Genomic DNA, 27,457 nt, shown 5'->3' with positions numbered 1-27,457 from the left:
ATTCCCAGGCGGTCTCCCATCCAAGTACTAACCAGGCCCAACCCTGCTTGGCTTCCGAGATCAGACGAGATCGGGCTGGTCCAGGGTGGTATGGCCGTGAGCGAAATGTTCCAGGTCAAAACTCGTATAAATGGCTTTTTTTGCATCAAACACTGTCTTTTCGTGAAGAGTACCTTCACGCCACTTGCTCGGTCAAAATTGGGATATCTCAATGAAAAACTTCTTTTTTTTTTTTTTTTTTTTGACAGGTGAAAAAGTGTGAAAATGCTCACAGCACCTGGTATTCCCAGGCGGTCTCCCATCCAAGTACTAACCAGGCCCAACCCTGCTTGGCTTCCGAGATCAGACGAGATCGGGCTGGTCCAGGGTGGTATGGCCGTGAGCGAAATGTTCCAGGTCAAAACTCGTATAAATGGCTTTTTTTGCATCAAACACTGTCTTTTCGTGAAGAGTACCTTCACGCCACTTGCTCGGTCAAAATTGGGATATCTCAATGAAAAACTTCTTTTTTTTTTTTTTTTTTTTTTTTGACAGGTGAAAAAGTGTGAAAATGCTCACAGCACCTGGTATTCCCAGGCGGTCTCCCATCCAAGTACTAACCAGGCCCAACCCTGCTTGGCTTCCGAGATCAGACGAGATCGGGCTGGTCCAGGGTGGTATGGCCGTGAGCGAAATGTTCCAGGTCAAAACTCGTATAAATGGCTTTTTTTGCATCAAACACTGTCTTTTCGTGAAGAGTACCTTCACGCCACTTGCTCGGTCAAAATTGGGATATCTCAATGAAAAACTTCTTTTTTTTTTTTTTTTTTTTTTGACAGGTGAAAAAGTGTGAAAATGCTCACAGCACCTGGTATTCCCAGGCGGTCTCCCATCCAAGTACTAACCAGGCCCAACCCTGCTTGGCTTCCGAGATCAGACGAGATCGGGCTGGTCCAGGGTGGTATGGCCGTGAGCGAAATGTTCCAGGTCAAAACTCGTATAAATGGCTTTTTTTGCATCAAACACTGTCTTTTCGTGAAGAGTACCTTCACGCCACTTGCTCGGTCAAAATTGGGATATCTCAATGAAAAACTTCTTTTTTTTTTTTTTTTTTTTTTTGACAGGTGAAAAAGTGTGAAAATGCTCACAGCACCTGGTATTCCCAGGCGGTCTCCCATCAAAGTACTAACCAGGCCCAACCCTGCTTGGCTTCCGAGATCAGACGAGATCGGGCTGGTCCAGGGTGGTATGGCCGTGAGTGAAATGTTCCAGGTCAAAACTCGTATAAATTGCTTTTTTTGCATCAAACACTGTCTTTTCGTGAAGAGTACCTTCACGCCACTTGCTCGGTCAAAATTGGGATATCTCAATGAAAAACTTCTTTTTTTTTTTTTTTTTTTTTTGACAGGTGAAAAAGTGTGAAAATGCTCACAGCACCTGGTATTCCCAGGCGGTCTCCCATCCAAGTACTAACCAGGCCCAACCCTGCTTGGCTTCCGAGATCAGACGAGATCGGGCTGGTCCAGGGTGGTATGGCCGTGAGCGAAATGTTCCAGGTCAAAACTCGTATAAATGGCTTTTTTTGCATCAAACACTGTCTTTTCGTGAAGAGTACCTTCACGCCACTTGCTCGGTCAAAATTGGGATATCTCAATGAAAAACTTCTTTTTTTTTTTTTTTTTTTTTTTTGACAGGTGAAAAAGTGTGAAAATGCTCACAGCACCTGGTATTCCCAGGCGGTCTCCCATCAAAGTACTAACCAGGCCCAACCCTGCTTGGCTTCCGAGATCAGACGAGATCGGGCTGGTCCAGGGTGGTATGGCCGTGAGTGAAATGTTCCAGGTCAAAACTCGTATAAATTGCTTTTTTTGCATCAAACACTGTCTTTTCGTGAAGAGTACCTTCACGCCACTTGCTCGGTCAAAATTGGGATATCTCAATGAAAAACTTCTTTTTTTTTTTTTTTTTTTTTTGACAGGTGAAAAAGTGTGAAAATGCTCACAGCACCTGGTATTCCCCGGCGGTCGCCCATCCAAGTACTAACCAGGCCTAACCCTGCTTGGCTTCCGAGATCAGACGAGATCGTGCTGGTCCAGGGTGGTATGGCCGTGAGCGAAATGTTCCAGGTCAAAACTCGTATAAACGGCTTTTTTTGCATCAAACACTGTCTTTTCGTGAAGAGTACCTTCACGCCACTTGCTCGGTCAAATTTGGGATATCTCAATGAAAAACTTCTTTTTTTTTTTTTTTTTTTTTTTTTGACAGGTGAAAAAGTGTGAAAATGCTCACAGCACCTGGTATTCCCAGGCGGTCTCCCATCCAAGTACTAACCAGGCCCAACCCTGCTTGGCTTCCGAGATCAGACGAGATCGGGCTGGTCCAGGGTGGTATGGCCGTGAGCGAAATGTTCCAGGTCAAAACTCGTATAAATGGCTTTTTTTTGCATCAAACACTGTCTTTTCGTGAAGAGTACCTTCACGCCACTTGCTCGGTCAAAATTGGGATATCTCAATGAAAAACTTCTTTTTTTTTTTTTTTTTTTTTTTTTGACAGGTGAAAAAGTGTGAAAATGCTCACAGCACCTGGTATTCCCAGGCGGTCTCCCATCCAAGTACTAACCAGGCCCAACCCTGCTTGGCTTCCGAGATCAGACGAGATCGGGCTGGTCTTTTTTTTTTTTATCTTTTATTATCAAAAACATCTTAAAACAAGTATTTACATATATTTACATGAATGTACAGACATACATGACACACAAGGGCAAGGGAATGGGATACACAAGGGCAAGGGGAGACGAGACAAAAAATTACAGAAAATCAAACACACAATCATTCTCGAAACATTCTTCAGTGATGGGGGGTGATGCCGGGGTCAGAAGAGGATGTCCAGGTTTCCAGAGGGTGTGAGGTGGATCAGGGTGTTGTGGGGGACGAGGTGGGTGATGAACCGGTGCTCTGCTGCCATGTGGAGGTGTCGGAGGTGTGCGGCCAAGAGTCCTTTGAAGATGGGCCAGGGTGCTGCTGTTTTATTGTCACGGAGATGGATGTTCCTGTTGAGATATAATGTGTACCGGGCTATGGAGAGGGTTAGTCGGGCGAGATGGGTGTTGGCTCCAGAGCGACTCTGTCCGGGACCAAAGAGGAGGAGCCAGGGCTCCTGGTCGTCCCCTCCTAGGGCCGCCGGCGGTGGGAGCCTCCAGGACAGCCTCCGAGCGAGGAGGTCCTGCAGTCGGGACCAGAACGGGCGGACGGCCGGGCAGGTGTACAGCATGTGCTCCAGGGTCTCGGGGGGTCCGTGGCACACGGGGCAGTCCGCAGCGTAGCTGTCGGGAAGAAATGCGTGCAGTGCTGCGGATGTAAAGACGATCCTGTGTCTAAATCTGAAGTCAAAATGACCTACGTTATGTGGGGTGTACCAATTAAAGATGTTGGCCCAGATGGTTGCGATGGTGCGTGCGGGGAATGTTAATGACCATTTGTGTTCCGAGGCGGGACGCCCGAGCACTCCCGGCAACAACAACTGATACAGGATGCGGGTGGGTAGGTCTGTGAAAATCCTAAACCTCCCCGTGCTAACAAATACATTAAAATTCAACTTACCTGTCGTGCTCCCCATTTGGCCCAAAGTGCTTCCCCAATGCCTGACCAGATTCCTGTTAAAAATACTTACCATACCACTAATATACTTTTTCCTAAACACTTTACCTGCTAACCTAAAACACTTCCCTATGTAATCTACACTAAAATTACCTTTCACGTCAAATACCTTACCTACATATTCCAGCCCAGCCTCCTCCATCGCCCCACTGATCATGCACTCGCGCTTCCCGGGGGGAGCGGAGAGCAAGTCAGGGTTATGACGGAGGGGCATGTGCGCGAGACCCTCACCGCTGTCTGGAACCGCCACAGTCAGGGGCCTGAAAGTCCTCCACGCCTCCAAGAGTTCCCTCTCGAAGGGGGGGAGGCCCTCCAGGACCGAAACAGGGGGCAACAAACACAAATTATAAACACCAAACTTACCTAGACTATTAACAAACTCACCTATATAATCCTTCCATGGAGCATCTACCTCAACGTCTAGAAATTTCCGAATTGTTTTCAGCCTGAAGGCCTTCTTCCTTAACTCTAAATCTGCTAACTTTAAACCTCCCTGATCGTACTCACCTATCATAACCTTATGTGCAATAAAGCCCCTCTCACGATTCCACAAAAAGTGGTTTATCACTAACCTTAATTTGTTAGCATAGACCCCCGGCAGGCCGTACACGGAGAGTGCATGGTTCAACATGGACATGCACAAAGAATTTACAACTAAGACTTTACCTTTTAATGTCAGATTACGACGTCTCCAAAAATTCAAGCGCGCTGTAATTTTCTCGCACAAAGGCGACCAAAGTGCAGTACGACACGCCTCCTCGTCTCTGCCCAGGGGGACGCCGAGGACCTTGTAGGAGTCCCCCGCCTCCCGGAGCTGGACAGGGAGAGGAACAGGCGTGACGCTGCCGCAAAATTTAACCGTGGTTTTATCGAAATTGATTTTGGCCCCTGAAGCGAGGCCGTAAACATTGAGCACGTGGAGAGAGGCGTTCAGGCTCTCCACGTCTCGGAGGATCAGATTCGTGTCATCTGCGTACTGAAAAATTTTGACTTCCCTACCCGCAGGCGTGGTCAGTCCCCTCACCGCCGCGTCCGCCCTCAACATGGCCGCCAAAGGCTCAGCGGCGATGCTGTAGAGGAGCGACGAGAGGGGACAGCCCTGCCTGACTGATCTTTTTAAGGGGAAAGAGTCAGTTAGAAACCCGTTGACTTTGACCTTACTGACCGCAAAGGAATAGATGAGCTGTAGCCAATTAACAAACCGTTCGCCGAAACCTAACTTACCTAATACAGTCCAGAGGAACGAATGCTCAACTCTGTCGAACGCCTTGTTAAAGTCTACACTAACGTAAATACCACCGGTCGCGTGCATCTGCCGAAGGAGATATCTCAGAGACAAAACTGTGTCTGAGATGTCCCTCCCGGGGACGCTGTAGGCCTGCGAGGGGTGTATGACGGATCCAATCACACGCTTTAACCTACCTGCTAATACCTTTGCTAAAATTTTATAGTCTACGTTCAAAAGGCTAATGGGCCTGTAGTTGGCGAGGCTGCTCCTGTCGCCCTTCTTAAAAAGCAGAGTGACGACACTCATCGCAAAACCATCGCCAACTCTACTCTCACTCTCAAAATCCTGATATAATAGGAGTAGGATCGGAGCTAACCTGGAAGCGAAACGCTTGAAAAACTCACAGGTTAGTCCGTCCTCTCCGGGGCTTTTCCCTGTATTTAAACTCTTGACTGCAGCCTCTATCTCCATGAGAGACAGAGGCGCGTCGCACAGCTCCCTATCCTCCCTGCTCAGTGTGCGCTCCAGAGCACCTACAGCCTGGTCTAAAGCCTGCTCTGCCACTCCGTCTGAACTAAAAAGCCTACTATAGAAATCCTGCGCTGTCTCTAAAACCTCACTTACCTCGGAAACAATCTTACCTGTCTTATCTATCAACTTATCTATGTGCATCTTTCCCTGTGTAACCTTCTCACAGCCGAAGAAGAACGCTGTCGAGCGTTCTCCTTCGACTGTGTGTCTGGCTTTTGCCCTCAAAATTGCACCCTGACACCTACTTACCTCCAGCTGCTCCAGCTCAGCGCGCACCACCAGGTACTCTGGATCCACAGGGCCAGTGGTGGAAGCTGCGCCCTGGTCCAGGACCTGCAGGCGCTGGCGGAGAGCGGTCTCCCTCCTGGTCGACAGCCACGCCTTGTGTTTGCTGTAATTGACACAGAGCTTTTTAATGCGTGTTTTTGCCGTCGGCCACCAATCGACCACGCTGTCGATCAGCTCCAGCTCCATGTCAAATACATCAAACAAAAAGTCCATTTTCCTACAAAAAGTTTCATCACCGAGGATGGAGCTGTTTAGGACCCACAGTCCTCCATTCCTCGGTGATGAAACTAACCCAAAATAAATATCTAAAGTGGAGTGATCACTCAAGCCTGACCACTTGTAGGAAGCACCACTGACTCTCTGTGCCAGGTCTGAGGAGGCAAAACAGAGGTCAATGCGGGACTGCTTCAGGACGCCCTGGACGACCTGCCGCCTGGAGAAATCCTTCAGGAAGGGGTGGACGAACCGCCACACCTCCGTCAGGTTCCTGCTGGCGGCTTCTTCCAACAGGGCTGTCCTGGCAGTGCTGTTTTTAAAAGAGTTGTTAATGCCGATGTCTGTCTTGCAAAGTGTTGTATTAAAGTCACCGATTATGATTGTATTGTCGTTCGCAAAGCGAAATATTTTTTTGAAGAATTGCCTCCTCAGACCATCATCGTTCGGGGCGTAGATGTTAATTAGTCTGAACTTCACTGTGTCCGTGAAGTCCAGGACCAGGAAGGAGCCCTCTGGGTCGGCGTGTACCAGGGTGGGTTGGCCTAAGACACCAGGCCTCACCACCGTGGCCACACCGCGCGAGCACGCCGTGCCCAGGGCCCAAAATACAGAGCCTACTCCCATGCTCCGCACTTGTTGCGCGTGGCTGACATCCCAGTGCGTTTCTTGGATGCAGAGCACGTCCCACTTGGAAAAGTGTAACGCGCTCTGCATCCGCACTGGGCTCCGCAGGCCGCCTGCGTTCCAAGAGGACAAGGAGAACGCCATTAAGAGGAGACCTTGGAGGATGTAACCCATCTTTTATTTAGACTTCTTTTTGGCGCCCGTCGCATCCGACTGCCACACTCTTTTTCTGACTTCACGGGTGGAGAAATCCATGAAGTCATCATTAAAAACAGTCTCGAGCTCACCTCGTGGGGCAGAGCTGCGTGTGGAGGATGGTGGGTTGATGGAGCTTTCTGCTGGCGCTTTTGAAGTGGTTGGAACGGAGGAGGCAGAGCCGCTCTCAGCAGCAGCGCCCTCTCCGTCTCCTGCCACCTGCTTCCTGCGTCTTGCCCCTTTCTTTTCCTTTTTCTCCACCTGTCCCCTCTTACCACCGTCCGACTGGAGCTTGGGATCATCACCCAGCCCTGTGGTGATGTCCCCCCCTTTGGAGGTAAGATGCGGGGCCTGTCCCGCACCCATCCTCCTCCCGGGTTCAGCCTCTTCCTCCACGGGCTTAGGAGTTGGACCCTCACGAGTCCCCTCCCTCTGGTCAGGAGGAGCAGTTTGTCCTGCTCCCACCTTCCCAGACGCCAGCGCTGAGCCGAGCACCATCTCCAGTGCGACGGACGCCTCCTCGTCTGAGGAGTCAGAGGAGCAAGAGGAGCCAGACACCTCTGGCTCCCCTGACTCCTCCACAGCCTCCTCCTCCAAAAACTCCTCTACTTCGGAGAGAGCAGTTGCGGGCACGTTCTGGGCCACGTCACTGCTCTCTCCTCCAATGGCGTCCTCCCTGTCCTCCCCTCTGTCCTCCCCTCTGTCCTCCTCTCTGTCACCCGCACCACACGGACATAAGTGGCGGAACATGCGGCACTCTCTGCACTTCGGGGCCCGCTGCGCGACGCACTCGCGCGCGTAATGCCCCTGGCTCCCGCAGTTGCGGCACAGAAAGTCAGGGCACTCCCTCAGAATATGGCCAGGCTGGAGACACCCCCTACACACCCGCACCTGCCTGTCGTGTATTACCCTGAAGTACTCGGGGCCCCCCGCGGTGTCAAACCTGACAGAATACGGTAAGGACTGCACCGTGTCCGTGAACCTTACCCGTACAAACCTGGTGCCGTCCGCCACGTTCGTCCCCGGCCACATTCTCCTCCTCACCTCGGAGACCGCAGAGACCCCCCAGGCGTAGAGCTTGGCCAGGATCTCCTCGTCCTCGATATAAGCCGGCAGCCCCATGAAGGACACGACCAGCTCATCCACCGAGATGTCACGGGCGTGAACCCTGACTCCTCCAATGCAGTACCCGTCCAGGAGCCGCTCCTTCGCTTTAGTGGTACTGACGGTTACTTCATATTTGTCCTTCGAGATGAGTCTGCACGCTACTATGGAGCCGCACACCTCCTGAGTCGATTTCAAAAAAGCTAGTGGCGTGATTTGTGCTCCCTCCGTCAACTCCAACACCACAGTGAGTTCTTTCATAAATTTCATTCTTCTTTCTTCGTTCTTTCTATTATTTACAGATTCTTTCAAACTTTGTCTTGCCTTTGTCGTGTCCATTCCAGTGTCCGATGCCGTGTTGTCCGTCCTTTGAGCCATGCTCACAAAAAACAAAAAATCCACCTCCCAGTAAGTTTACTGGGAGGGGAACAAACAAAAGAACTGAAAAAAGTAAATGAAAATGACCAAAATAACGATTAAAAACTCAAAAAAAACTCCCAAACCTCCAGCTCCAGACCATGCAGCACACCACAAATTGCACGCACCTGCACTGATTGCAAAGGGGCTGGTCCAGGGTGGTATGGCCGTGAGCGAAATGTTCCAGGTCAAAACTCGTATAAATGGCTTTTTTTGCATCAAACACTGTCTTTTCGTGAAGAGTACCTTCACGCCACTTGCTCGGTCAAAATTGGGATATCTCAATGAAAAACTTCTTTTTTTTTTTTTTTTACAGGTGAAAAAGTGTGAAAATGCTCACAGCACCTGGTATTCCCAGGCGGTCTCCCATCCAAGTACTAACCAGGCCCAACCCTGCTTGGCTTCCGAGATCAGACGAGATCGGGCTGGTCCAGGGTGGTATGGCCGTGAGCGAAATGTTCCAGGTCAAAACGGCCTTTTTTATATCAAACACTGTCTTTTCGTGAAGAGTACCTTCACGCCACTTGCTCGGTCAAAATTGGGATATCTCAATGAAAAACTTCTTTTTTTTTTTTTTTTTTTGACAGGTGAAAAAGTGTGAAAATGCTCACAGCACCTGGTATTCCCAGGCGGTCTCCCATCCAAGTACTAACCAGGCCCAACCCTGCTTGGCTTCCGAGATCAGACGAGATCGGGCTGGTCCAGGGTGGTATGGCCGTGAGCGAAATGTTCCAGGTCAAAACTCGTATAAATGGCTTTTTTTGCATCAAACACTGTCTTTTCGTGAAGAGTACCTTCACGCCACTTGCTCGGTCAAAATTGGGATATCTCAATGAAAAACTTCTTTTTTTTTTTTTTTTTTTTTTTTGACAGGTGAAAAAGTGTGAAAATGCTCACAGCACCTGGTATTCCCAGGCGGTCTCCCATCCAAGTACTAACCAGGCCCAACCCTGCTTGGCTTCCGAGATCAGACGAGATCGGGCTGGTCCAGGGTGGTATGGCCGTGAGCGAAATGTTCCAGGTCAAAACTCGTATAAATGGCTTTTTTTGCATCAAACACTGTCTTTTCGTGAAGAGTACCTTCACGCCACTTGCTCGGTCAAAATTGGGATATCTCAATGAAAAACTTCTTTTTTTTTTTTTTTTTTTTTTTGACAGGTGAAAAAGTGTGAAAATGCTCACAGCACCTGGTATTCCCAGGCGGTCTCCCATCCAAGTACTAACCAGGCCCAACCCTGCTTGGCTTCCGAGATCAGACGAGATCGGGCTGGTCCAGGGTGGTATGGCCGTGAGCGAAATGTTCCAGGTCAAAACTCGTATAAATGGCTTTTTTTGCATCAAACACTGTCTTTTCGTGAAGAGTACCTTCACGCCACTTGCTCGGTCAAAATTGGGATATCTCAATGAAAAACTTCTTTTTTTTTTTTTTTTTACAGGTGAAAAAAGTGTGAAAATGCTCACAGCACCTGGTATTCCCAGGCGGTCTCCCATCCAAGTACTAACCAGGCCCAACCCTGCTTGGCTTCCGAGATCAGATGAGATCGGGCTGGTCCAGGGTGGTATGGCCGTGAGCGAAATGTTCCAGGTCAAAACTCGTATAAATGGCTTTTTTTGCATCAAACACTGTCTTTTCGTGAAGAGTACCTTCACGCCACTTGCTCGGTCAAAATTGGGATATCTCAATGAAAAACTTCTTTTTTTTTTTTTTTTTACAGGTGAAAAAGTGTGAAAATGCTCACAGCACCTGGTATTCCCAGGCGGTCTCCCATCCAAGTACTAACCAGGCCCAACCCTGCTTGGCTTCCGAGATCAGACGAGATCGGGCTGGTCCAGGGTGGTATGGCCGTGAGCGAAATGTTCCAGGTCAAAACTCGTATAAATTGCTTTTTTTGCATCAAACACTGTCTTTTCGTGAAGAGTACCTTCACGCCACTTGCTCGGTCAAAATTGGGATATCTCAATGAAAAACTTCTTTTTTTTTTTGTTTTTTTTTTTTTTGACAGGTGAAAAAGTGTGAAAATGCTCACAGCACCTGGTATTCCCAGGCGGTCTCCCATCCAAGTACTAACCAGGCCCAACCCTGCTTGGCTTCCGAGATCAGACGAGATCGGGCTGGTCCAGGGTGGTATGGCCGTGAGCGAAATGTTCCAGGTCAAAACTCGTATAAATGGCTTTTTTTGCATCAAACACTGTCTTTTCGTGAAGAGTACCTTCACGCCACTTGCTCGGTCAAAATTGGGATATCTCAATGAAAAACTTCTTTTTTTTTTTTTTTTTTTTTTTTGACAGGTGAAAAAGTGTGAAAATGCTCACAGCACCTGGTATTCCCAGGCGGTCTCCCATCCAAGTACTAACCAGGCCCAACCCTGCTTGGCTTCCGAGATCAGACGAGATCGGGCTGGTCCAGGGTGGTATGGCCGTGAGCGAAATGTTCCAGGTCAAAACTCGTATAAATGGCTTTTTTTGCATCAAACACTGTCTTTTCGTGAAGAGTACCTTCACGCCACTTGCTCGGTCAAAATTGGGATATCTCAATGAAAAACTTCTTTTTTTTTTTTTTTTTTTTTTTTGACAGGTGAAAAAGTGTGAAAATGCTCACAGCACCTGGTATTCCCAGGCGGTCTCCCATCCAAGTACTAACCAGGCCCAACCCTGCTTGGCTTCCGAGATCAGACGAGATCGGGCTGGTCCAGGGTGGTATGGCCGTGAGCGAAATGTTCCAGGTCAAAACTCGTATAAATGGCTTTTTTTGCATCAAACACTGTCTTTTCGTGAAGAGTACCTTCACGCCACTTGCTCGGTCAAAATTGGGATATCTCAATGAAAAACTTCTTTTTTTTTTTTTTTTTACAGGTGAAAAAAGTGTGAAAATGCTCACAGCACCTGGTATTCCCAGGCGGTCTCCCATCCAAGTACTAACCAGGCCCAACCCTGCTTGGCTTCCGAGATCAGATGAGATCGGGCTGGTCCAGGGTGGTATGGCCGTGAGCGAAATGTTCCAGGTCAAAACTCGTATAAATGGCTTTTTTTGCATCAAACACTGTCTTTTCGTGAAGAGTACCTTCACGCCACTTGCTCGGTCAAAATTGGGATATCTCAATGAAAAACTTCTTTTTTTTTTTTTTTTTACAGGTGAAAAAGTGTGAAAATGCTCACAGCACCTGGTATTCCCAGGCGGTCTCCCATCCAAGTACTAACCAGGCCCAACCCTGCTTGGCTTCCGAGATCAGACGAGATCGGGCTGGTCCAGGGTGGTATGGCCGTGAGCGAAATGTTCCAGGTCAAAACTCGTATAAATTGCTTTTTTTGCATCAAACACTGTCTTTTCGTGAAGAGTACCTTCACGCCACTTGCTCGGTCAAAATTGGGATATCTCAATGAAAAACTTCTTTTTTTTTTTTTTTTTACAGGTGAAAAAGTGTGAAAATGCTCACAGCACCTGGTATTCCCAGGCGGTCTCCCATCCAAGTACTAACCAGGCCCAACCCTGCTTGGCTTCCGAGATCAGACGAGATCGGGCTGGTCCAGGGTGGTATGGCCGTGAGCGAAATGTTCCAGGTCAAAACTCGTATAAATTGCTTTTTTTGCATCAAACACTGTCTTTTCGTGAAGAGTACCTTCACGCCACTTGCTCGGTCAAAATTGGGATATCTCAATGAAAAACTTCTTTTTTTTTTTGTTTTTTTTTTTTTTGACAGGTGAAAAAGTGTGAAAATGCTCACAGCACCTGGTATTCCCAGGCGGTCTCCCATCCAAGTACTAACCAGGCCCAACCCTGCTTGGCTTCCGAGATCAGACGAGATCGGGCTGGTCCAGGGTGGTATGGCCGTGAGCGAAATGTTCCAGGTCAAAACTCGTATAAATGGCTTTTTTTGCATCAAACACTGTCTTTTCGTGAAGAGTACCTTCACGCCACTTGCTCGGTCAAAATTGGGATATCTCAATGAAAAACTTCTTTTTTTTTTTTTTTTTTTTTTTTGACAGGTGAAAAAGTGTGAAAATGCTCACAGCACCTGGTATTCCCAGGCGGTCTCCCATCCAAGTACTAACCAGGCCCAACCCTGCTTGGCTTCCGAGATCAGACGAGATCGGGCTGGTCCAGGGTGGTATGGCCGTGAGCGAAATGTTCCAGGTCAAAACTCGTATAAATGGCTTTTTTTGCATCAAACACTGTCTTTTCGTGAAGAGTACCTTCACGCCACTTGCTCGGTCAAAATTGGGATACCTCAATGAAAAACTTCTTTTTTTTTTTTTTTTTTTTTTTGACAGGTGAAAAAGTGTGAAAATGCTCACAGCACCTGGTATTCCCAGGCGGTCTCCCATCCAAGTACTAACCAGGCCCAACCCTGCTTGGCTTCCGAGATCAGACGAGATCGGGCTGGTCCAGGGTGGTATGGCCGTGAGCGAAATGTTCCAGGTCAAAACTCGTATAAATGGCTTTTTTTGCATCAAACACTGTCTTTTCGTGAAGAGTACCTTCACGCCACTTGCTCGGTCAAAATTGGGATATCTCAATGAAAAACTTCTTTTTTTTTTTTTTTTTACAGGTGAAAAAAGTGTGAAAATGCTCACAGCACCTGGTATTCCCAGGCGGTCTCCCATCCAAGTACTAACCAGGCCCAACCCTGCTTGGCTTCCGAGATCAGATGAGATCGGGCTGGTCCAGGGTGGTATGGCCGTGAGCGAAATGTTCCAGGTCAAAACTCGTATAAATGGCTTTTTTTGCATCAAACACTGTCTTTTCGTGAAGAGTACCTTCACGCCACTTGCTCGGTCAAAATTGGGATATCTCAATGAAAAACTTCTTTTTTTTTTTTTTTTTACAGGTGAAAAAGTGTGAAAATGCTCACAGCACCTGGTATTCCCAGGCGGTCTCCCATCCAAGTACTAACCAGGCCCAACCCTGCTTGGCTTCCGAGATCAGACGAGATCGGGCTGGTCCAGGGTGGTATGGCCGTGAGCGAAATGTTCCAGGTCAAAACTCGTATAAATTGCTTTTTTTGCATCAAACACTGTCTTTTCGTGAAGAGTACCTTCACGCCACTTGCTCGGTCAAAATTGGGATATCTCAATGAAAAACTTCTTTTTTTTTTTTTTTTTACAGGTGAAAAAGTGTGAAAATGCTCACAGCACCTGGTATTCCCAGGCGGTCTCCCATCCAAGTACTAACCAGGCCCAACCCTGCTTGGCTTCCGAGATCAGACGAGATCGGGCTGGTCCAGGGTGGTATGGCCGTGAGCGAAATGTTCCAGGTCAAAACTCGTATAAATTGCTTTTTTTGCATCAAACACTGTCTTTTCGTGAAGAGTACCTTCACGCCACTTGCTCGGTCAAAATTGGGATATCTCAATGAAAAACTTCTTTTTTTTTTTGTTTTTTTTTTTTTTGACAGGTGAAAAAGTGTGAAAATGCTCACAGCACCTGGTATTCCCAGGCGGTCTCCCATCCAAGTACTAACCAGGCCCAACCCTGCTTGGCTTCCGAGATCAGACGAGATCGGGCTGGTCCAGGGTGGTATGGCCGTGAGCGAAATGTTCCAGGTCAAAACTCGTATAAATGGCTTTTTTTGCATCAAACACTGTCTTTTCGTGAAGAGTACCTTCACGCCACTTGCTCGGTCAAAATTGGGATATCTCAATGAAAAACTTCTTTTTTTTTTTTTTTTTTTTTTTTGACAGGTGAAAAAGTGTGAAAATGCTCACAGCACCTGGTATTCCCAGGCGGTCTCCCATCCAAGTACTAACCAGGCCCAACCCTGCTTGGCTTCCGAGATCAGACGAGATCGGGCTGGTCCAGGGTGGTATGGCCGTGAGCGAAATGTTCCAGGTCAAAACTCGTATAAATGGCTTTTTTTGCATCAAACACTGTCTTTTCGTGAAGAGTACCTTCACGCCACTTGCTCGGTCAAAATTGGGATATCTCAATGAAAAACTTCTTTTTTTTTTTTTTTTTTTTTTTGACAGGTGAAAAAGTGTGAAAATGCTCACAGCACCTGGTATTCCCAGGCGGTCTCCCATCCAAGTACTAACCAGGCCCAACCCTGCTTGGCTTCCGAGATCAGACGAGATCGGGCTGGTCCAGGGTGGTATGGCCGTGAGCGAAATGTTCCAGGTCAAAACTCGTATAAATGGCTTTTTTTGCATCAAACACTGTCTTTTCGTGAAGAGTACCTTCACGCCACTTGCTCGGTCAAAATTGGGATATCTCAATGAAAAACTTCTTTTTTTTTTTTTTTTTTTTTTTTGACAGGTGAAAAAGTGTGAAAATGCTCACAGCACCTGGTATTCCCAGGCGGTCTCCCATCCAAGTACTAACCAGGCCCAACCCTGCTTGGCTTCCGAGATCAGACGAGATCGGGCTGGTCCAGGGTGGTATGGCCGTGAGCGAAATGTTCCAGGTCAAAACTCGTATAAATGGCTTTTTTTGCATCAAACACTGTCTTTTCGTGAAGAGTACCTTCACGCCACTTGCTCGGTCAAAATTGGGATATCTCAATGAAAAACTTCTTTTTTTTTTTTTTTTTTTTTTTTGACAGGTGAAAAAGTGTGAAAATGCTCACAGCACCTGGTATTCCCAGGCGGTCTCCCATCCAAGTACTAACCAGGCCCTACCCTGCTTGGCTTCCGAGATCAGACGAGATCGGGCTGGTCCAGGGTGGTATGGCCGTGAGCGAAATGTTCCAGGTCAAAACTTGTATAAATGGCTTTTTTTGCATCAAACACTGTCTTTTCGTGAAGAGTACCTTCACGCCACTTGCTCGGTCAAAATTGGGATATCTCAATGAAAAACTTCTTTTTCTTTTTTTTCTTTTTTTTTTTGACAGGTGAAAAAGTGTGAAAATGCTCACAGCACCTGGTATTCCCAGGCGGTCTCCCATCCAAGTACTAACCAGGCCCTACCCTGCTTGGCTTCCGAGATCAGACGAGATCGGGCTGGTCCAGGGTGGTATGGCCGTGAGCGAAATGTTCCAGGTCAAAACTTGTATAAATGGCTTTTTTTGCATCAAACACTGTCTTTTCGTGAAGAGTACCTTCACGCCACTTGCTCGGTCAAAATTGGGATATCTCAATGAAAAACTTCTTTTTCTTTTTTTTCTTTTTTTTTTTGACAGGTGAAAAAGTGTGAAAATTCTCACAGCACCTGGTATTCCCAGGCGGTCTCCCATCCAAGTACTAACCAGGCCCTACCCTGCTTGGCTTCCGAGATCAGACGAGATCGGGCTGGTCCAGGGTGGTATGGCCGTGAGCGAAATGTTCCAGGTCAAAACTCGTATAAATGGCTTTTTTTGCATCAAACACTGTCTTTTCGTGAAGAGTACCTTCACGCCACTTGCTCGGTCAAAATTGGGATATCTCAATGAAAAACTTCTTTTTTTTTTTTTTTTTACAGGTGAAAAAAGTGTGAAAATGCTCACAGCACCTGGTATTCCCAGGCGGTCTCCCATCCAAGTACTAACCAGGCCCAACCCTGCTTGGCTTCCGAGATCAGATGAGATCGGGCTGGTCCAGGGTGGTATGGCCGTGAGCGAAATGTTCCAGGTCAAAACTCGTATAAATGGCTTTTTTTGCATCAAACACTGTCTTTTCGTGAAGAGTACCTTCACGCCACTTGCTCGGTCAAAATTGGGATATCTCAATGAAAAACTTCTTTTTTTTTTTTTTTTTACAGGTGAAAAAGTGTGAAAATGCTCACAGCACCTGGTATTCCCAGGCGGTCTCCCATCCAAGTACTAACCAGGCCCAACCCTGCTTGGCTTCCGAGATCAGACGAGATCGGGCTGGTCCAGGGTGGTATGGCCGTGAGCGAAATGTTCCAGGTCAAAACTCGTATAAATTGCTTTTTTTGCATCAAACACTGTCTTTTCGTGAAGAGTACCTTCACGCCACTTGCTCGGTCAAAATTGGGATATCTCAATGAAAAACTTCTTTTTTTTTTTTTTTTACAGGTGAAAAAGTGTGAAAATGCTCACAGCACCTGGTATTCCCAGGCGGTCTCCCATCCAAGTACTAACCAGGCCCAACCCTGCTTGGCTTCCGAGATCAGACGAGATCGGGCTGGTCCAGGGTGGTATGGCCGTGAGCGAAATGTTCCAGGTCAAAACTCGTATAAATGGCTTTTTTTGCATCAAACACTGTCTTTTCGTGAAGAGTACCTTCACGCCACTTGCTCGGTCAAAATTGGGATATCTCAATGAAAAACTTCTTTTTTTTTTTTTTTTTTTTTTTTGACAGGTGAAAAAGTGTGAAAATGCTCACAGCACCTGGTATTCCCAGGCGGTCTCCCATCCAAGTACTAACCAGGCCCAACCCTGCTTGGCTTCCGAGATCAGACGAGATCGGGCTGGTCCAGGGTGGTATGGCCGTGAGCGAAATGTTCCAGGTCAAAACTCGTATAAATGGCTTTTTTTGCATCAAACACTGTCTTTTCGTGAAGAGTACCTTCACGCCACTTGCTCGGTCAAAATTGGGATATCTCAATGAAAAACTTCTTTTTTTTTTTTTTTTTTTTTTTTGACAGGTGAAAAAGTGTGAAAATGCTCACAGCACCTGGTATTCCCAGGCGGTCTCCCATCCAAGTACTAACCAGGCCCAACCCTGCTTGGCTTCCGAGATCAGACGAGATCGGGCTGGTCCAGGGTGGTATGGCCGTGAGCGAAATGTTCCAGGTCAAAACTCGTATAAATGGCTTTTTTTGCATCAAACACTGTCTTTTCGTGAAGAGTACCTTCACGCCACTTGCTCGGTCAAAATTGGGATATCTCAATGAAAAACTTCTTTTTTTTTTTTTTTTTTTTTTTTGACAGGTGAAAAAGTGTGAAAATGCTCACAGCACCTGGTATTCCCAGGCGGTCTCCCATCCAAGTACTAACCAGGCCCAACCCTGCTTGGCTTCCGAGATCAGACGAGATCGGGCTGGTCCAGGGTGGTATGGCCGTGAGCGAAATGTTCCAGGTCAAAACTCGTATAAATGGCTTTTTTTGCATCAAACACTGTCTTTTCGTGAAGAGTACCTTCACGCCACTTGCTCGGTCAAAATTGGGATATCTCAATGAAAAACTTTTTTTTTTTTTTTTTTTTTTTTTGACAGGTGAAAAAGTGTGAAAATGCTCACAGCACCTGGTATTCCCAGGCGGTCTCCCATCCAAGTACTAACCAGGCCCAACCCTGCTTGGCTTCCGAGATCAGACGAGATCGGGCTGGTCCAGGGTGGTATGGCCGTGAGCGAAATGTTCCAGGTCAAAACTCGTATAAATGGCTTTTTTTGCATCAAACACTGTCTTTTCGTGAAGAGTACCTTCACGCCACTTGCTCGGTCAAAATTGGGATATCTCAATGAAAAACTTCTTTTTTTTTTTTTTTTTGACAGGTGAAAAAGTGTGAAAATGCTCACAGCACCTGGTATTCCCAGGCGGTCTCCCATCCAAGTACTAACCAGGCCCAACCCTGCTTGGCTTCCGAGATCAGACGAGATCGGGCTGGTCTTTTTTTTTTTTTATCTTTTATTATCAAAAACATCTTAAAACAAGTATTTACATATATTTACATGAATGTACAGACATACATGACACACAAGGGCAAGGGAATGGGATACACAAGGGCAAGGGGAGACGAGACAAAAAATTACAGAAAATCAAACACACAATCATTCTCGAAACATTCTTCAGTGATGGGGGGTGATGCCGGGGTCAGAAGAGGATGTCCAGGTTTCCAGAGGGTGTGAGGTGGATCAGGGTGTTGTGGGGGACGAGGTGGGTGATGAACCGGTGCTCTGCTGCCATGTGGAGGTGTCGGAGGTGTGCGGCCAAGAGTCCTTTGAAGATGGGCCAGGGTGCTGCTGTTTTATTGTCACGGAGATGGATGTTCCTGTTGAGATATAATGTGTACCGGGCTATGGAGAGGGTTAGTCGGGCGAGATGGGTGTTGGCTCCAGAGCGACTCTGTCCGGGACCAAAGAGGAGGAGCCAGGGCTCCTGGTCGTCCCCTCCTAGGGCCGCCGGCGGTGGGAGCCTCCAGGACAGCCTCCGAGCGAGGAGGTCCTGCAGTCGGGACCAGAACGGGCGGACGGCCGGGCAGGTGTACAGCATGTGCTCCAGGGTCTCGGGGGGTCCGTGGCACACGGGGCAGTCCGCAGCGTAGCTGTCGGGAAGAAATGCGTGCAGTGCTGCGGATGTAAAGACGATCCTGTGTCTAAATCTGAAGTCAAAATGACCTACGTTATGTGGGGTGTACCAATTAAAGATGTTGGCCCAGATGGTTGCGATGGTGCGTGCGGGGAATGTTAATGACCATTTGTGTTCCGAGGCGGGACGCCCGAGCACTCCCGGCAACAACAACTGATACAGGATGCGGGTGGGTAGGTCTGTGAAAATCCTAAACCTCCCCGTGCTAACAAATACATTAAAATTCAACTTACCTGTCGTGCTCCCCATTTGGCCCAAAGTGCTTCCCCAATGCCTGACCAGATTCCTGTTAAAAATACTTACCATACCACTAATATACTTTCTCCTAAACACTTTACCTGCTAACCTAAAACACTTCCCTATGTAATCTACACTAAAATTACCTTTCACGTCGAATACCTTACCTACATATTCCAGCCCAGCCTCCTCCATCGCCCCACTGATCATGCACTCGCGCTTCCCGGGGGGAGCGGAGAGCAAGTCAGGGTTATGACGGAGGGGCATGTGCGCGAGACCCTCACCGCTGTCTGGAACCGCCACAGTCAGGGGCCTGAAAGTCCTCCACGCCTCCAAGAGTTCCCTCTCGAAGGGGGGGAGGCCCTCCAGGACCGAAACAGGGGGCAACAAACACAAATTATAAACACCAAACTTACCTAGACTATTAACAAACTCACCTATATAATCCTTCCATGGAGCATCTACCTCAACGTCTAGAAATTTCCGAATTGTTTTCAGCCTGAAGGCCTTCTTCCTTAACTCTAAATCTGCTAACTTTAAACCTCCCTGATCGTACTCACCTATCATAACCTTATGTGCAATAAAGCCCCTCTCACGATTCCACAAAAAGTGGTTTATCACTAACCTTAATTTGTTAGCATAGACCCCCGGCAGGCCGTACACGGAGAGTGCATGGTTCAACATGGACATGCACAAAGAATTTACAACTAAGACTTTACCTTTTAATGTCAGATTACGACGTCTCCAAAAATTCAAGCGCGCTGTAATTTTCTCGCACAAAGGCGACCAAAGTGCAGTACGACACGCCTCCTCGTCTCTGCCCAGGGGGACGCCGAGGACCTTGTAGGAGTCCCCCGCCTCCCGGAGCTGGACAGGGAGAGGAACAGGCGTGACGCTGCCGCAAAATTTAACCGTGGTTTTATCGAAATTGATTTTGGCCCCTGAAGCGAGGCCGTAAACATTGAGCACGTGGAGAGAGGCGTTCAGGCTCTCCACGTCTCGGAGGATCAGATTCGTGTCATCTGCGTACTGAAAAATTTTGACTTCCCTACCCGCAGGCGTGGTCAGTCCCCTCACCGCCGCGTCCGCCCTCAACATGGCCGCCAAAGGCTCAGCGGCGATGCTGTAGAGGAGCGACGAGAGGGGACAGCCCTGCCTGACTGATCTTTTTAAGGGGAAAGAGTCAGTTAGAAACCCGTTGACTTTGACCTTACTGACCGCAAAGGAATAGATGAGCTGTAGCCAATTAACAAACCGTTCGCCGAAACCTAACTTACCTAATACAGTCCAGAGGAACGAATGCTCAACTCTGTCGAACGCCTTGTTAAAGTCTACACTAACGTGAATACCACCGGTCGCGTGCATCTGCCGAAGGAGATATCTCAGAGACAAAACTGTGTCTGAGATGTCCCTCCCGGGGACGCTGTAGGCCTGCGAGGGGTGTATGACGGATCCAATCACACGCTTTAACCTACCTGCTAATACCTTTGCTAAAATTTTATAGTCTACGTTCAAAAGGCTAATGGGCCTGTAGTTGGCGAGGCTGCTCCTGTCGCCCTTCTTAAAAAGCAGAGTGACGACACTCATCGCAAAACCATCGCCAACTCTACTCTCACTCTCAAAATCCTGATATAATAGGAGTAGGATCGGAGCTAACCTGGAAGCGAAACGCTTGAAAAACTCACAGGTTAGTCCGTCCTCTCCGGGGCTTTTCCCTGTATTTAAACTCTTGACTGCAGCCTCTATCTCCATGAGAGACAGAGGCGCGTCGCACAGCTCCCTATCCTCCCTGCTCAGTGTGCGCTCCAGAGCACCTACAGCCTGGTCTAAAGCCTGCTCTGCCACTCCGTCTGAACTAAAAAGCCTACTATAGAAATCCTGCGCTGTCTCTAAAACCTCACTTACCTCGGAAACAATCTTACCTGTCTTATCTATCAACTTATCTATGTGCATCTTTCCCTGTGTAACCTTCTCACAGCCGAAGAAGAACGCTGTCGAGCGTTCTCCTTCGACTGTGTGTCTGGCTTTTGCCCTCAAAATTGCACCCTGACACCTACTTACCTCCAGCTGCTCCAGCTCAGCGCGCACCACCAGGTACTCTGGATCCACAGGGCCAGTGGTGGAAGCTGCGCCCTGGTCCAGGACCTGCAGGCGCTGGCGGAGAGCGGTCTCCCTCCTGGTCGACAGCCACGCCTTGTGTTTGCTGTAATTGACACAGAGCTTTTTAATGCGTGTTTTTGCCGTCGGCCACCAATCGACCACGCTGTCGATCAGCTCCAGCTCCATGTCAAATACATCAAACAAAAAGTCCATTTTCCTACAAAAAGTTTCATCACCGAGGATGGAGCTGTTTAGGACCCACAGTCCTCCATTCCTCGGTGATGAAACTAACCCAAAATAAATATCTAAAGTGGAGTGATCACTCAAGCCTGACCACTTGTAGGAAGCACCACTGACTCTCTGTGCCAGGTCTGAGGAGGCAAAACAGAGGTCAATGCGGGACTGCTTCAGGACGCCCTGGACGACCTGCCGCCTGGAGAAATCCTTCAGGAAGGGGTGGACGAACCGCCACACCTCCGTCAGGTTCCTGCTGGCGGCTTCTTCCAACAGGGCTGTCCTGGCAGTGCTGTTTTTAAAAGAGTTGTTAATGCCGATGTCTGTCTTGCAAAGTGTTGTATTAAAGTCACCGATTATGATTGTATTGTCGTTCGCAAAGCGAAATATTTTTTTGAAGAATTGCCTCCTCAGACCATCATCGTTCGGGGCGTAGATGTTAATTAGTCTGAACTTCACTGTGTCCGTGAAGTCCAGGACCAGGAAGGAGCCCTCTGGGTCGGCGTGTACCAGGGTGGGTTGGCCTAAGACACCAGGCCTCACCACCGTGGCCACACCGCGCGAGCACGCCGTGCCCAGGGCCCAAAATACAGAGCCTACTCCCATGCTCCGCACTTGTTGCGCGTGGCTGACATCCCAGTGCGTTTCTTGGATGCAGAGCACGTCCCACTTGGAAAAGTGTAACGCGCTCTGCATCCGCACTGGGCTCCGCAGGCCGCCTGCGTTCCAAGAGGACAAGGAGAACGCCATTAAGAGGAGACCTTGGAGGATGTAACCCATCTTTTATTTAGACTTCTTTTTGGCGCCCGTCGCATCCGACTGCCACACTCTTTTCCTGACTTCACGGGTGGAGAAATCCATGAAGTCATCATTAAAAACAGTCTCGAGCTCACCTCGTGGGGCAGAGCTGCGTGTGGAGGATGGTGGGTTGATGGAGCTTTCTGCTGGCGCTTTTGAAGTGGTTGGAACGGAGGAGGCAGAGCCGCTCTCAGCAGCAGCGCCCTCTCCGTCTCCTGCCACCTGCTTCCTGCGTCTTGCCCCTTTCTTATCCTTCTTCTCCACCTGTCCCCTCTTACCACCGTCCGACTGGAGCTTGGGATCATCACCCAGCCCTGTGGTGATGTCCCCCCCTTTGGAGGTAAGATGCGGGGCCTGTCCCGCACCCATCCTCCTCCCGGGTTCAGCCTCTTCCTCCACGGGCTTAGGAGTTGGACCCTCACGAGTCCCCTCCCTCTGGTCAGGAGGAGCAGTTTGTCCTGCTCCCACCTTCCCAGACGCCAGCGCTGAGCCGAGCACCATCTCCAGTGCGACGGACGCCTCCTCGTCTGAGGAGTCAGAGGAGCAAGAGGAGCCAGACACCTCTGGCTCCCCTGACTCCTCCACAGCCTCCTCCTCCAAAAACTCCTCTACTTCGGAGAGAGCAGTTGCGGGCACGTTCTGGGCCACGTCACTGCTCTCTCCTCCAATGGCGTCCTCCCTGTCCTCCCCTCTGTCCTCCCCTCTGTCCTCCTCTCTGTCACCCGCACCACACGGACATAAGTGGCGGAACATGCGGCACTCTCTGCACTTCGGGGCCCGCTGCGCGACGCACTCGCGCGCGTAATGCCCCTGGCTCCCGCAGTTGCGGCACAGAAAGTCAGGGCACTCCCTCAGAATATGGCCAGGCTGGAGACACCCCCTACACACCCGCACCTGCCTGTCGTGTATTACCCTGAAGTACTCGGGGCCCCCCGCGGTGTCAAACCTGACAGAATACGGTAAGGACTGCACCGTGTCCGTGAACCTTACCCGTACAAACCTGGTGCCGTCCGCCACGTTCGTCCCCGGCCACATTCTCCTCCTCACCTCGGAGACCGCAGAGACCCCCCAGGCGTAGAGCTTGGCCAGGATCTCCTCGTCCTCGATATAAGCCGGCAGCCCCATGAAGGACACGACCAGCTCATCCACCGAGATGTCACGGGCGTGAACCCTGACTCCTCCAATGCAGTACCCGTCCAGGAGCCGCTCCTTCGCTTTAGTGGTACTGACGGTTACTTCATATTTGTCCTTCGAGATGAGTCTGCACGCTACTATGGAGCCGCACACCTCCTGAGTCGATTTCAAAAAAGCTAGTGGCGTGATTTGTGCTCCCTCCGTCAACTCCAACACCACAGTGAGTTCTTTCATAAATTTCATTCTTCTTTCTTCGTTCTTTCTATTATTTACAGATTCTTTCAAACTTTGTCTTGCCTTTGTCGTGTCCATTCCAGTGTCCGATGCCGTGTTGTCCGTCCTTTGAGCCATGCTCACAAAAAACAAAAAATCCACCTCCCAGTAAGTTTACTGGGAGGGGAACAAACAAAAGAACTGAAAAAAAGTAAATGAAAATGACCAAAATAACGATTAAAAACTCAAAAAAAACTCCCAAACCTCCAGCTCCAGACCATGCAGCACACCACAAATTGCACGCACCTGCACTGATTGCAAAGGGGCTGGTCCAGGGTGGTATGGCCGTGAGCGAAATGTTCCAGGTCAAAACTCGTATAAATGGCTTTTTTTGCATCAAACACTGTCTTTTCGTGAAGAGTACCTTCACGCCACTTGCTCGGTCAAAATTGGGATATCTCAATGAAAAACTTCTTTTTTTTTTTTTTTTTTTTTTTTTTGACAGGTGAAAAAGTGTGAAAATGCTCACAGCACCTGGTATTCCCAGGCGGTCTCCCATCCAAGTACTAACCAGGCCCTACCCTGCTTGGCTTCCGAGATCAGACGAGATCGGGCTGGTCCAGGGTGGTATGGCCGTGAGCGAAATGTTCCAGGTCAAAACGGCCTTTTTTATATCAAACACTGTCTTTTCGTGAAGAGTACCTTCACGCCACTTGCTCGGTCAAAATTGGGATATCTCAATGAAAAACTTCTTTTTTTTTTTTTTTTTTTGACAGGTGAAAAAGTGTGAAAATGCTCACAGCACCTGGTATTCCCAGGCGGTCTCCCATCCAAGTACTAACCAGGCCCAACCCTGCTTGGCTTCCGAGATCAGACGAGATCGGGCTGGTCCAGGGTGGTATGGCCGTGAGCGAAATGTTCCAGGTCAAAACTCGTATAAATGGCTTTTTTTGCATCAAACACTGTCTTTTCGTGAAGAGTACCTTCACGCCACTTGCTCGGTCAAAATTGGGATATCTCAATGAAAAACTTCTTTTTTTTTTTTTTTTTTTTTTTTTGACAGGTGAAAAAGTGTGAAAATGCTCACAGCACCTGGTATTCCCAGGCGGTCTCCCATCCAAGTACTAACCAGGCCCAACCCTGCTTGGCTTCCGAGATCAGACGAGATCGGGCTGGTCCAGGGTGGTATGGCCGTGAGCGAAATGTTCCAGGTCAAAACTCGTATAAATTGCTTTTTTTGCATCAAACACTGTCTTTTCGTGAAGAGTACCTTCACGCCACTTGCTCGGTCAAAATTGGGATATCTCAATGAAAAACTTCTTTTTCTTTTTTTTTTTTTTTTTTTTGACAGGTGAAAAAGTGTGAAAATGCTCACAGCACCTGGTATTCCCAGGCGGTCTCCCATCCAAGTACTAACCAGGCCCTACCCTGCTTGGCTTCCGAGATCAGACGAGATCGGGCTGGTCCAGGGTGGTATGGCCGTGAGCGAAATGTTCCAGGTCAAAACTCGTATAAATGGCTTTTTTTGCATCAAACACTGTCTTTTCGTGAAGAGTACCTTCACGCCACTTGCTCGGTCAAAATTGGGATATCTCAATGAAAAACTTCTTTTTTTTTTTTTTTTTACAGGTGAAAAAAGTGTGAAAATGCTCACAGCACCTGGTATTCCCAGGCGGTCTCCCATCCAAGTACTAACCAGGCCCAACCCTGCTTGGCTTCCGAGATCAGACGAGATCGGGCTGGTCCAAGGTGGTATGGCCGTGAGCGAAATGTTCCAGGTCAAAACTCGTATAAATTGCTTTTTTTGCATCAAACACTGTCTTTTCGTGAAGAGTACCTTCACGCCACTTGCTCGGTCAAAATTGGGATATCTCAATGAAAAACTTCTTTTTTTTTTTTTTTTTACAGGTGAAAAAGTGTGAAAATGCTCACAGCACCTGGTATTCCCAGGCGGTCTCCCATCCAAGTACTAACCAGGCCCAACCCTGCTTGGCTTCCGAGATCAGACGAGATCGGGCTGGTCCAGGGTGGTATGGCCGTGAGCGAAATGTTCCAGGTCAAAACTCGTATAAATTGCTTTTTTTGCATCAAACACTGTCTTTTCGTGAAGAGTACCTTCACGCCACTTGCTCGGTCAAAATTGGGATATCTCAATGAAAAACTTCTTTTTTTTTTTGTTTTTTTTTTTTTTGACAGGTGAAAAAGTGTGAAAATGCTCACAGCACCTGGTATTCCCAGGCGGTCTCCCATCCAAGTACTAACCAGGCCCAACCCTGCTTGGCTTCCGAGATCAGACGAGATCGGGCTGGTCCAGGGTGGTATGGCCGTGAGCGAAATGTTCCAGGTCAAAACTCGTATAAATGGCTTTTTTTGCATCAAACACTGTCTTTTCGTGAAGAGTACCTTCACGCCACTTGCTCGGTCAAAATTGGGATATCTCAATGAAAAACTTCTTTTTTTTTTTTTTTTATTTTTTTGACAGGTGAAAAAGTGTGAAAATGCTCACAGCACCTGGTATTCCCAGGCGGTCTCCCATCCAAGTACTAACCAGGCCCAACCCTGCTTGGCTTCCGAGATCAGACGAGATCGGGCTGGTCCAGGGTGGTATGGCCGTGAGCGAAATGTTCCAGGTCAAAACGGCCTTTTTAACCCTTTAGGCGCCAGAGATTATGGATGAAATAAATGTATAAATAAAAAACTTCCTGAGATACAGAGAACTGAAGCCGGGGCACAGCTCTGGGTCGGCAGTGCCCCTGGAGGCCCGTAGAAGCTCCACACTCCAGTTGATTCTTGGATAAAAGGCTACCCAGCCGGTCTCGAACTCGCGTGAGGCGGAGCAGGGATCATCCACCCCGCACACGGCCAGACTTTGCCCGGCCAGGGAGCACCTTCTGCGGTTCGGAGGCTCCGGGTCGGAGCCCCTGGAGCCTGGAGCCCTCACCGGGCCCCGAACTCGGCTGCCGGAGGCAGTGCAGTGCCTCATGGATAAAAGGGCACCCAGCCGGTCTCGAACTCGCGTGAGGCGGAGCAGGGATCATCCACCCCGCACACGGCCAGACTTTGCCCGGCCAGGGAGCACTTTCTGCGGGTCGGAGGCTCCGGGTCGGAGCCCCTGGAGCCTGGAGCCCTCACCGGGCCCCGAACTCGGCTGCCGGAGGCAGTGCAGTGCCTCATGGATAAAAGGGCACCCAGCCGGTCTCGAACTCGCGTGAGGCGGAGCAGGGATCATCCACCCCGCACACGGCCAGACTTTGCCCGGCCAGGGAGCACCTTCTGCGGGTCGGAGGCTCCGGGTCGGAGCCCCTGGAGCCTGGAGCCCTCACCGGGCCCCGAACTCGGCTGCCGGAGGCAGTGCAGTGCCTCATGGATAAAAGGGCACCCAGCCGGTCTCGAACTCGCGTGAGGCGGAGCAGGGATTATCCACCCCGCACACGGCCAGACTTTGCCCGGGGAAGGGCCACTCTGGCTGGGCATGGCCCCCACTGAGCACCCCCTGGAACCCCTGGAGCCCCCGGAGCACCTCCAGAGCCACCCCCCACTCCTCCAGACTCTGCCCGGGGAAGGGACACTCTGGCTGGGCATGGCCTCCACTGAGCACCCCCTGGAGCCCCCGGAGCACCTCCAGAGCCACCCCCCACTCCTCCAGACTCACCCCGGGGAAGGGCCACTCTGGCTGGGCATGGCCCCCACTGAGCACCCCCTGGAGCCCCCGGAGCACCTCCAGAGCCACCCCCCACTCCTCCAGACTCTGCCCGGGGAAGGGCCACTCTGGCTGGGCATGGCCCCCACTGAGCACCCCCTGGAACCCCTGGACCACCTCCAGAGCCACCCCCCACTCCTCCAGACTCACCCCGGGGAAGGGCCACTCTGGCTGGGCATGGCCCCCACTGAGCACCCCCTGGAACCCCTGGAGCCCCCGGAGCACCTCCAGAGCCACCCCCCACTCTCCCCAGATTCTGCCCGGGGAAGGGCCACTCTGGCTGGGCATGGCCTCCACTGAGCACCCCCTGGAGCCCCCGGAGCACCTCCAGAGCCACCCCCGACTCCTCCAGACTCACCCCGGGGAAGGGCCACTCTGGCTGGGCATGGCCTCCACTGAGCACCCCCTGGAACCCCTGGAGCCCCCGGAGCACCTCCAGAGCCACCCCCCACTCCTCCAGACTCAACCGGGGGAAGGGCCACTCTGGCTGGGCATGGCCCCCACTGAGCACCCCCTGGAACCCCTGGGCCCCCGGAGCACCTCCAGAGCCACCCCCCACTCCTCCAGACTCTGCCCGGGGAAGGGCCACTCTGGCTAGGCATGGCCTCCACTGAGCACCCCCT

The 27,457-nt window shown here is 49.6% G+C and overlaps 47 non-coding genes and 1 pseudogene across 47 annotated transcripts; all 48 read right to left on the bottom strand.

Moving 5' to 3' along the window:
• Positions 1-265: 265 nt before the first annotated feature.
• Positions 266-384, bottom strand: LOC140358935 (5S ribosomal RNA). The gene has a single exon (XR_011926813.1). It is a non-coding gene; the product is annotated as a 5S ribosomal RNA (ribosomal RNA).
• Positions 385-551: 167 nt separating this feature from the next.
• On the bottom strand, positions 552-670 carry LOC140358934 (5S ribosomal RNA). Its single transcript, XR_011926812.1, has one exon. It is a non-coding gene; the product is annotated as a 5S ribosomal RNA (ribosomal RNA).
• Positions 671-835: 165 nt separating this feature from the next.
• Positions 836-954, bottom strand: LOC140358933 (5S ribosomal RNA). Its single transcript, XR_011926811.1, has one exon. It is a non-coding gene; the product is annotated as a 5S ribosomal RNA (ribosomal RNA).
• A 166-nt stretch (positions 955-1,120) lies between these two features.
• On the bottom strand, positions 1,121-1,239 carry LOC140358944 (5S ribosomal RNA). The gene has a single exon (XR_011926821.1). It is a non-coding gene; the product is annotated as a 5S ribosomal RNA (ribosomal RNA).
• Positions 1,240-1,404: 165 nt separating this feature from the next.
• LOC140358932 (5S ribosomal RNA) lies at positions 1,405-1,523 on the bottom strand. Its single transcript, XR_011926810.1, has one exon. It is a non-coding gene; the product is annotated as a 5S ribosomal RNA (ribosomal RNA).
• A 167-nt stretch (positions 1,524-1,690) lies between these two features.
• LOC140358942 (5S ribosomal RNA) lies at positions 1,691-1,809 on the bottom strand. The gene has a single exon (XR_011926819.1). It is a non-coding gene; the product is annotated as a 5S ribosomal RNA (ribosomal RNA).
• A 165-nt stretch (positions 1,810-1,974) lies between these two features.
• Positions 1,975-2,093, bottom strand: LOC140358947 (5S ribosomal RNA; annotated as a pseudogene).
• A 168-nt stretch (positions 2,094-2,261) lies between these two features.
• On the bottom strand, positions 2,262-2,380 carry LOC140358930 (5S ribosomal RNA). The gene has a single exon (XR_011926808.1). It is a non-coding gene; the product is annotated as a 5S ribosomal RNA (ribosomal RNA).
• Positions 2,381-8,571: 6,191 nt separating this feature from the next.
• Positions 8,572-8,690, bottom strand: LOC140358928 (5S ribosomal RNA). The gene has a single exon (XR_011926807.1). It is a non-coding gene; the product is annotated as a 5S ribosomal RNA (ribosomal RNA).
• Positions 8,691-8,842: 152 nt separating this feature from the next.
• On the bottom strand, positions 8,843-8,961 carry LOC140358927 (5S ribosomal RNA). Its single transcript, XR_011926806.1, has one exon. It is a non-coding gene; the product is annotated as a 5S ribosomal RNA (ribosomal RNA).
• A 167-nt stretch (positions 8,962-9,128) lies between these two features.
• On the bottom strand, positions 9,129-9,247 carry LOC140358926 (5S ribosomal RNA). The gene has a single exon (XR_011926805.1). It is a non-coding gene; the product is annotated as a 5S ribosomal RNA (ribosomal RNA).
• Positions 9,248-9,413: 166 nt separating this feature from the next.
• On the bottom strand, positions 9,414-9,532 carry LOC140358925 (5S ribosomal RNA). The gene has a single exon (XR_011926804.1). It is a non-coding gene; the product is annotated as a 5S ribosomal RNA (ribosomal RNA).
• A 160-nt stretch (positions 9,533-9,692) lies between these two features.
• Positions 9,693-9,811, bottom strand: LOC140358931 (5S ribosomal RNA). The gene has a single exon (XR_011926809.1). It is a non-coding gene; the product is annotated as a 5S ribosomal RNA (ribosomal RNA).
• A 159-nt stretch (positions 9,812-9,970) lies between these two features.
• On the bottom strand, positions 9,971-10,089 carry LOC140358924 (5S ribosomal RNA). The gene has a single exon (XR_011926803.1). It is a non-coding gene; the product is annotated as a 5S ribosomal RNA (ribosomal RNA).
• A 169-nt stretch (positions 10,090-10,258) lies between these two features.
• LOC140358923 (5S ribosomal RNA) lies at positions 10,259-10,377 on the bottom strand. The gene has a single exon (XR_011926802.1). It is a non-coding gene; the product is annotated as a 5S ribosomal RNA (ribosomal RNA).
• A 167-nt stretch (positions 10,378-10,544) lies between these two features.
• On the bottom strand, positions 10,545-10,663 carry LOC140358922 (5S ribosomal RNA). Its single transcript, XR_011926801.1, has one exon. It is a non-coding gene; the product is annotated as a 5S ribosomal RNA (ribosomal RNA).
• Positions 10,664-10,830: 167 nt separating this feature from the next.
• LOC140358921 (5S ribosomal RNA) lies at positions 10,831-10,949 on the bottom strand. The gene has a single exon (XR_011926800.1). It is a non-coding gene; the product is annotated as a 5S ribosomal RNA (ribosomal RNA).
• Positions 10,950-11,109: 160 nt separating this feature from the next.
• Positions 11,110-11,228, bottom strand: LOC140358919 (5S ribosomal RNA). The gene has a single exon (XR_011926798.1). It is a non-coding gene; the product is annotated as a 5S ribosomal RNA (ribosomal RNA).
• Positions 11,229-11,387: 159 nt separating this feature from the next.
• LOC140358920 (5S ribosomal RNA) lies at positions 11,388-11,506 on the bottom strand. The gene has a single exon (XR_011926799.1). It is a non-coding gene; the product is annotated as a 5S ribosomal RNA (ribosomal RNA).
• Positions 11,507-11,665: 159 nt separating this feature from the next.
• Positions 11,666-11,784, bottom strand: LOC140358918 (5S ribosomal RNA). Its single transcript, XR_011926797.1, has one exon. It is a non-coding gene; the product is annotated as a 5S ribosomal RNA (ribosomal RNA).
• A 169-nt stretch (positions 11,785-11,953) lies between these two features.
• LOC140358917 (5S ribosomal RNA) lies at positions 11,954-12,072 on the bottom strand. The gene has a single exon (XR_011926796.1). It is a non-coding gene; the product is annotated as a 5S ribosomal RNA (ribosomal RNA).
• A 167-nt stretch (positions 12,073-12,239) lies between these two features.
• On the bottom strand, positions 12,240-12,358 carry LOC140358916 (5S ribosomal RNA). Its single transcript, XR_011926795.1, has one exon. It is a non-coding gene; the product is annotated as a 5S ribosomal RNA (ribosomal RNA).
• Positions 12,359-12,524: 166 nt separating this feature from the next.
• LOC140358915 (5S ribosomal RNA) lies at positions 12,525-12,643 on the bottom strand. The gene has a single exon (XR_011926794.1). It is a non-coding gene; the product is annotated as a 5S ribosomal RNA (ribosomal RNA).
• A 160-nt stretch (positions 12,644-12,803) lies between these two features.
• On the bottom strand, positions 12,804-12,922 carry LOC140358908 (5S ribosomal RNA). The gene has a single exon (XR_011926787.1). It is a non-coding gene; the product is annotated as a 5S ribosomal RNA (ribosomal RNA).
• Positions 12,923-13,081: 159 nt separating this feature from the next.
• On the bottom strand, positions 13,082-13,200 carry LOC140358914 (5S ribosomal RNA). Its single transcript, XR_011926793.1, has one exon. It is a non-coding gene; the product is annotated as a 5S ribosomal RNA (ribosomal RNA).
• A 159-nt stretch (positions 13,201-13,359) lies between these two features.
• Positions 13,360-13,478, bottom strand: LOC140358913 (5S ribosomal RNA). The gene has a single exon (XR_011926792.1). It is a non-coding gene; the product is annotated as a 5S ribosomal RNA (ribosomal RNA).
• Positions 13,479-13,647: 169 nt separating this feature from the next.
• LOC140358912 (5S ribosomal RNA) lies at positions 13,648-13,766 on the bottom strand. Its single transcript, XR_011926791.1, has one exon. It is a non-coding gene; the product is annotated as a 5S ribosomal RNA (ribosomal RNA).
• Positions 13,767-13,933: 167 nt separating this feature from the next.
• Positions 13,934-14,052, bottom strand: LOC140358911 (5S ribosomal RNA). Its single transcript, XR_011926790.1, has one exon. It is a non-coding gene; the product is annotated as a 5S ribosomal RNA (ribosomal RNA).
• A 166-nt stretch (positions 14,053-14,218) lies between these two features.
• On the bottom strand, positions 14,219-14,337 carry LOC140358910 (5S ribosomal RNA). Its single transcript, XR_011926789.1, has one exon. It is a non-coding gene; the product is annotated as a 5S ribosomal RNA (ribosomal RNA).
• Positions 14,338-14,504: 167 nt separating this feature from the next.
• LOC140358909 (5S ribosomal RNA) lies at positions 14,505-14,623 on the bottom strand. Its single transcript, XR_011926788.1, has one exon. It is a non-coding gene; the product is annotated as a 5S ribosomal RNA (ribosomal RNA).
• Positions 14,624-14,790: 167 nt separating this feature from the next.
• LOC140358939 (5S ribosomal RNA) lies at positions 14,791-14,909 on the bottom strand. Its single transcript, XR_011926817.1, has one exon. It is a non-coding gene; the product is annotated as a 5S ribosomal RNA (ribosomal RNA).
• A 169-nt stretch (positions 14,910-15,078) lies between these two features.
• LOC140358938 (5S ribosomal RNA) lies at positions 15,079-15,197 on the bottom strand. The gene has a single exon (XR_011926816.1). It is a non-coding gene; the product is annotated as a 5S ribosomal RNA (ribosomal RNA).
• Positions 15,198-15,366: 169 nt separating this feature from the next.
• On the bottom strand, positions 15,367-15,485 carry LOC140358945 (5S ribosomal RNA). The gene has a single exon (XR_011926822.1). It is a non-coding gene; the product is annotated as a 5S ribosomal RNA (ribosomal RNA).
• A 160-nt stretch (positions 15,486-15,645) lies between these two features.
• Positions 15,646-15,764, bottom strand: LOC140358838 (5S ribosomal RNA). The gene has a single exon (XR_011926723.1). It is a non-coding gene; the product is annotated as a 5S ribosomal RNA (ribosomal RNA).
• A 159-nt stretch (positions 15,765-15,923) lies between these two features.
• Positions 15,924-16,042, bottom strand: LOC140358907 (5S ribosomal RNA). The gene has a single exon (XR_011926786.1). It is a non-coding gene; the product is annotated as a 5S ribosomal RNA (ribosomal RNA).
• A 158-nt stretch (positions 16,043-16,200) lies between these two features.
• LOC140358906 (5S ribosomal RNA) lies at positions 16,201-16,319 on the bottom strand. The gene has a single exon (XR_011926785.1). It is a non-coding gene; the product is annotated as a 5S ribosomal RNA (ribosomal RNA).
• Positions 16,320-16,486: 167 nt separating this feature from the next.
• LOC140358905 (5S ribosomal RNA) lies at positions 16,487-16,605 on the bottom strand. The gene has a single exon (XR_011926784.1). It is a non-coding gene; the product is annotated as a 5S ribosomal RNA (ribosomal RNA).
• A 167-nt stretch (positions 16,606-16,772) lies between these two features.
• Positions 16,773-16,891, bottom strand: LOC140358898 (5S ribosomal RNA). The gene has a single exon (XR_011926778.1). It is a non-coding gene; the product is annotated as a 5S ribosomal RNA (ribosomal RNA).
• Positions 16,892-17,058: 167 nt separating this feature from the next.
• LOC140358887 (5S ribosomal RNA) lies at positions 17,059-17,177 on the bottom strand. The gene has a single exon (XR_011926767.1). It is a non-coding gene; the product is annotated as a 5S ribosomal RNA (ribosomal RNA).
• A 165-nt stretch (positions 17,178-17,342) lies between these two features.
• On the bottom strand, positions 17,343-17,461 carry LOC140358874 (5S ribosomal RNA). The gene has a single exon (XR_011926756.1). It is a non-coding gene; the product is annotated as a 5S ribosomal RNA (ribosomal RNA).
• Positions 17,462-23,656: 6,195 nt separating this feature from the next.
• LOC140358937 (5S ribosomal RNA) lies at positions 23,657-23,775 on the bottom strand. Its single transcript, XR_011926815.1, has one exon. It is a non-coding gene; the product is annotated as a 5S ribosomal RNA (ribosomal RNA).
• A 152-nt stretch (positions 23,776-23,927) lies between these two features.
• Positions 23,928-24,046, bottom strand: LOC140358863 (5S ribosomal RNA). Its single transcript, XR_011926745.1, has one exon. It is a non-coding gene; the product is annotated as a 5S ribosomal RNA (ribosomal RNA).
• A 168-nt stretch (positions 24,047-24,214) lies between these two features.
• Positions 24,215-24,333, bottom strand: LOC140358852 (5S ribosomal RNA). Its single transcript, XR_011926735.1, has one exon. It is a non-coding gene; the product is annotated as a 5S ribosomal RNA (ribosomal RNA).
• Positions 24,334-24,502: 169 nt separating this feature from the next.
• LOC140358936 (5S ribosomal RNA) lies at positions 24,503-24,621 on the bottom strand. The gene has a single exon (XR_011926814.1). It is a non-coding gene; the product is annotated as a 5S ribosomal RNA (ribosomal RNA).
• A 160-nt stretch (positions 24,622-24,781) lies between these two features.
• On the bottom strand, positions 24,782-24,900 carry LOC140358941 (5S ribosomal RNA). The gene has a single exon (XR_011926818.1). It is a non-coding gene; the product is annotated as a 5S ribosomal RNA (ribosomal RNA).
• Positions 24,901-25,059: 159 nt separating this feature from the next.
• On the bottom strand, positions 25,060-25,178 carry LOC140358840 (5S ribosomal RNA). Its single transcript, XR_011926725.1, has one exon. It is a non-coding gene; the product is annotated as a 5S ribosomal RNA (ribosomal RNA).
• Positions 25,179-25,347: 169 nt separating this feature from the next.
• LOC140358839 (5S ribosomal RNA) lies at positions 25,348-25,466 on the bottom strand. The gene has a single exon (XR_011926724.1). It is a non-coding gene; the product is annotated as a 5S ribosomal RNA (ribosomal RNA).
• A 167-nt stretch (positions 25,467-25,633) lies between these two features.
• On the bottom strand, positions 25,634-25,752 carry LOC140358943 (5S ribosomal RNA). Its single transcript, XR_011926820.1, has one exon. It is a non-coding gene; the product is annotated as a 5S ribosomal RNA (ribosomal RNA).
• Between the last annotated feature and the right edge of the window lie 1,705 nt (positions 25,753-27,457).

Source organism: Eucyclogobius newberryi, unplaced genomic scaffold, assembly GCF_026437365.1.
Source record: "Eucyclogobius newberryi isolate DKJ021-1_F unplaced genomic scaffold, fEucNew1.0.hap1 SCAF_13, whole genome shotgun sequence".
In the NCBI taxonomy this organism is placed as follows: domain Eukaryota; kingdom Metazoa; phylum Chordata; class Actinopteri; order Gobiiformes; family Gobiidae; genus Eucyclogobius; species Eucyclogobius newberryi.
Note: the sequence above shows the minus strand (reverse complement) of the source record. Positions and strands in the feature narration are given on the sequence as shown.